We start from the raw sequence: 5319 nt of genomic DNA on the forward strand, positions 1-5319 counted from the left end.
ATCATCAAACTTTCAATTTATCTAAAATTAACTCCTGGTTTGATCAATTTTAGTCTTTGAATGCACGCGTATATTGCACTTTGATCCTTGATTTTGAAGATCTTTCATTCGGTTCTTAATCAACCTTCACTCTTTAAATTTGTTTCAATTAAGCATTTGATTACACAAATTTAAACTTTTCAAATCTGATCTTTTGATTTTGCAAATTGATCTGAATTAGGCTTCTAAACTTATTTTTTCTTTAAATGAGTCATTGATTAAGTCAACAAAACTCATTAGAAGTTTAATTAAGCCATTGAATTTAATTAATTATTTTAATTTTAACCAAATTGACTTTTAATTTTTTTTTGCTTTAATCAATTCTTTAATTAAGTCAATCAAATCCATTATAAGTTTAATTAAGCCCTTAAACTTAATTAATTCTTCTAATTTTGATCAAGTTAGGTTTCAACATTAAACTTTGTTTTAAATAAGTTATTAATTTAGCCAATTAATTCCATTAGAAGTTTAATTATGTTCTTGAACTCACATATTTGTGTCCTAAAAGTATCTTTTGATTTTGAATTTATGATATATACAAGACTCATGTTTCGATGCAAAAATGAGAATTAATTTTTCAACTAAGCTAGTTCGGAAAATAATTTGGCTGATGATTGTGTTAATGTAGGAAAAAACTCATCATAAAATAAGCAACAATCAATTTTTTTTAATCAATTCAAAGATTTGCTTGCTTTCTTTAATATCTTATTGTTTTAGAAAAAATAAATAAATTTAAAAGGATATTAAAGCGTCTCTATTATTTCTATATCATATAAGTCACTTGGGAAAACTCCATGTTCAGCTAAGTTTTCATCTAAAATTTATAATATTATATAGTGTTTGGTTATTATATGAGAATTAAATTAAAAGTTATAGACAATTAGACCAAAAAAAAAACCATACTCTCTTATCTTTCATGTTTTGAAAAAAATAAAAAATTATTTTTTATATTTTTATTTATATCTTAATAACTAAATATTGTTTTTTGTTTTTTGTTTTTTATCATAGACATTAACCAAATATAATAACATTAATCAACGTATATCATGGGTATAAACAATGTTTGCATGTTAAAAAAAATTGAATAATGTTTGCGTTATCCAAGAACTTCTGTAATTCAAGACTTGAATATTCTATTGCAAATCTCAATACTTGATCATATTGTTTCAAGACTTGAATATTATATAACAATACTTCAATATTGCGCCACAGAGAGGATTCCAGCCAGTTTGACGGCTGATGATGTAATCTTTGCCAACTTACTTTCCGACACCATTGCAAAAAAAAACTTTCAAGCTTATCTTAAAAAAAAATTAATTAATCCTTTTGGGTTTTTAATGATTTGGAGCCTACTTTCCAACTCATCATGCCAATTAATTATTCTTAGATGTTCCACAAGAAAATTATTTACCATATATAATTAATAAACTATAGGCAGCTCATGAAGTATCTATGATCATAGATGGTGAGCGAATAAAGAAGGTTTTGAGAGTATAACTTGATTAGGTGGCTTCTACTATGATTGTGGGTTCCATTAATATAACCATTCTATTTATTTTTATGCTTTTTTTTATATTTTTTCTTTATGTATAACATTTTTATTATTTCTCTTCTACTACTTAATATTTTAATTTCTTATACTTTTAAAACATAAAATACAGAAAAACATATTGATTTTATTCATGTCTTTTCTATTTTGAAATAGTAAACAAACAATAGCTAAATATCACCAAAGATTGATTTGTTTAAGAAGAAAGCCAGAAAATTAAATAGAATGTCGGTTTCTGTTTGTTTCTTCCACGTTTTAAAAGTGTTTTTGAAAAAAATTAATTTTTTTTTACTTCAAATTAATATGTTTTTAGTGTTCTCAAATCATTTTGATATGCTGATGTCAAAAATAATTTTTTAAAAAATGAAAAAACATTATTTTGATGCATTTTGGCACGAAAAGTTATTTAAAAAGCAACGACAACCATACTCAGGTGTGTTTGTTTTTGAGGTAGCTTTTGTGGTTGTGGTTTTAAAAAATTAAGTTTTAAAAAAGTATAGTTAACTGAGGTTAGTTGGATTTAGATATGTGTTTGGTAAAAATTGTGGTTGAAGTTTATGTGCAGCAAAAAACATATATAAAATATTTGGTAGTTGTGTGGTTGCGGTTGCTTTTTAAAATGCTTTTTACTTGAAAATGCATTAAAATAATATATTTTTATTTTAAAAAAATTATTTTTGATATCAGCGCATCAAAATGATTTAAAAACACCAAAAAAATATTAATTTGAAGCAAATAAAAAAAAGATTATCAATTTTTTTCAAAAGCGCTTTTGAAACGCAAAAACAAACAGTGTTTTACGAAACTCAGTTAAAAAAACATGTAAAAACTGTTTCACGAAAACTGCGTTTCAAACTCAATTTCTTAGTGTGTCCTGCAGTATAAAAGGCAGTTTTTACAATTACCAAACATCTTACTGTGTTTTTTGCACCGCAAACATAAAAACAGGTGCAAAACAAACGCAACCTAAACCTTGTTTTCCCATTGCAAACCTTGAGAGTAATCAAACACTAGGAATTTCAAATGGACATGTTTGCTAGTTGCTAATTTTGTATGGCAATATTGCTGATGCAAAATATCCTTAATGTGCATGCAATTTAGTGGAAATTTAGCTTGAAAAATATTGGGGTATAATATAACATCATATTAATGCAAAGATTCCTATACGAGTCCAAAAGGAAACATGGTATTTGGCTTTCTTCTACCCTACTGGTTTCTTTGTGCATTCTAAGGGAGATGAAGCCCATTGTACACCAAAATGTACTTAAACGATTGATGGATCAAAGAGAGCAATCACTTTTGTCAAGGATCCCTGTAAATGGGAAACTTTTCTTGGAGGATAATAATATTGTATTAAATTTGAGGACAATTATATGAACATTTGCCTCTTGATGCGTCAAGTTGAATTAGTACGTAGAGATAGCATATGTATATGAACATAGAACGAGGCCATGAATGCTCGTACTAGTAGTAGTCATGCTGCACTATATACGATTCCTATGTTCTATCACTTTCCAAAATTCCGACAACAATCACATTTTAATTTGTACAAATTAAGAGAGTGATGTATCCTTTTATTTTTCTCGGATAGATATGCATGAACGTGCACAAGCACACAACAATTGTTTGTACGAAGAGATGACAACCTCAAGACAAACAACATTGTGATAAGAGGTCATAATGTTGGGATTAATTTTGTGATAAACGTACTTTTTACGCCCATTGCCATAGCTTTTATCACACTAGGAAACGTCCCTCTCTACCTTCAAATTATTTGAATGCCACCTTTGGGACCGCATGCATGGTCATGTGGATAGAGGCCACAGCTTCCTCTACAAGAAAAATCCTATCACCAAATGCAGCCGCTGTATTAATTTTTTCGTCCTCTCTAGAAATAAAAACCACTTGTGGAACTCAATCTAAGTAAAACTTGGTGGCTTTTTTACCATTGGATAGCAACTGGGATTCTTTTAGAAGTGATATTTTTAATCCTAAATACAGAAGGCTTTCTCCTCAAATTCAGAAAAATCCCTTGAGTTTAATGAGTGTTTTCAAAATAATTTTGTGATTTATCACTGTCTAGATTGTATGATTTGTTTCTATATATATGATATCATTTTAGTCTACATAAATCGTATAAGAAACTGCCTGTATACTCTGTGTTTTGAAGGAACACTCAAGATTAGCAATTTAATGGTAAAAAAAGAGAGACTACAATCTATACACATTGTGGTTCTAGCATGTGAAGTCTTTCTTAAATTGAATAGACGAGACAGACAACATTTATATTCCACAGCTAGTCAAAACCTACCAAATTAATTTTATGGTTTAATGGCTACACAATTTAGGATGATGGAGCTAGCTAGGCTTCACGGGTGAGAAGGACTTAGCTAAACTTGACGTGGAAGAGAAATCTAGCCTAACATACTAGTTGACAACATGTAATGTGGATAAGATTCTTTAATTTTAAAGTTTTATAGCTCTAAACTATAGAGAAAAAAAATAATAATTAGGATTTTTAAATCTAAATTAACAGTCCTTAATGATAAAGAAATTGTAGAAACAACTAATTTAATGTATTCTAAAAGGTTTCTTTCATAAATTCTTTTTTTTAAATAGTATATAAAACTATTTAAATACAAGAAAAAATGCTATAATTATTAAAATTATAATTAAGTTGAAATCCTAATTTAAATAGAAAAAAAATAAAAAAACAACAAAAAAAATAAAAAAAATTCAAAACAATATCTTCTATGTATGTTTAATTTGGATCTATATAATAAGGCTTTCAAAATAATCTAATAAAATTTCATCACTTAACAATTGAATAAAAGTTTATACTGGTTTTATAAAACTGAATATTGAACTTATACAATAACAAATAATCTTACCAGGAATAATAAAGAAAGCACCCATGTAACTAATTAAGGAATTAACTAGTATAATTGCCTTCTGATCCTTTTTCAGCTTTTAAAATCTTACTTAACTTGTTATATATGCTCTCATTCTAGGATTATTGCAGTAATTTTTATTTTTATTTAAAAAAAAAAAACTATTTGATTGATGATGATAAAGGTATCTAGATCGTTTAGCTAAACCCATATCATATCTTCAAGTACATGCAAAACCGTGAGTAAATTTTGGACCAAAGTCCATGAACACTATTCAAATGTCAGAAAATTGTAATTTCACTAAAAGAGTATCAAAATCGTCGTCAAATGTTGAGATGGCCGAGTTGGTCTAAGGCGCCAGATTAAGGTTCTGGTCCGAAAGGGCGTGGGTTCAAATCCCACTCTCAACATTCTCTTTTCTTTATTTGTTTTTCCTTGGAACACAATAATTTGAAATAAATATCAGAAAATAATTACAATATCCACTCCTTTTCTCCCCTAAGATGCCAATTTCAGCTTTATGTGCTCCCCCCCCCCCCTTCAATTTAAGAAAAAAACATGATTTATTTATTTGTTGTTACGAATGCTCAGGGTTTAGTTTAGTATTCCTAGTTGTATGTTTAGCATCCAAATAGGTTTAATTTTATCGACAAGCAGTTCCTATTTCCAAACACGTTGATTCACAGTACTAAGGCAACCTTTCTCTAGTTTTGGCTGAATTGTCTTAAGATACCGGCACGATTTAAATATTCTATATTTGTAGTGTCGAGTAAGATTTTAGGCCACCTTAAAAGTCAATTAACAAATACTCTAATTTGGCATTATTCTGCTGCAATGCTT

The 5319-nt window shown here is 28.2% G+C and overlaps 1 non-coding gene across 1 annotated transcript; it reads left to right on the forward strand.

The window, feature by feature from the left end:
• Nucleotides 1-4808: 4808 nt before the first annotated feature.
• TRNAL-AAG (transfer RNA leucine (anticodon AAG)) lies at nt 4809-4889 on the forward strand. The gene has a single exon. It is a non-coding gene; the product is annotated as a tRNA-Leu (tRNA).
• The last annotated feature ends 430 nt before the right edge of the window (nt 4890-5319 follow it).

This window comes from Populus trichocarpa, chromosome 1, assembly GCF_000002775.5.
Source record: "Populus trichocarpa isolate Nisqually-1 chromosome 1, P.trichocarpa_v4.1, whole genome shotgun sequence".
Lineage (NCBI taxonomy): Eukaryota > Viridiplantae > Streptophyta > Magnoliopsida > Malpighiales > Salicaceae > Populus > Populus trichocarpa.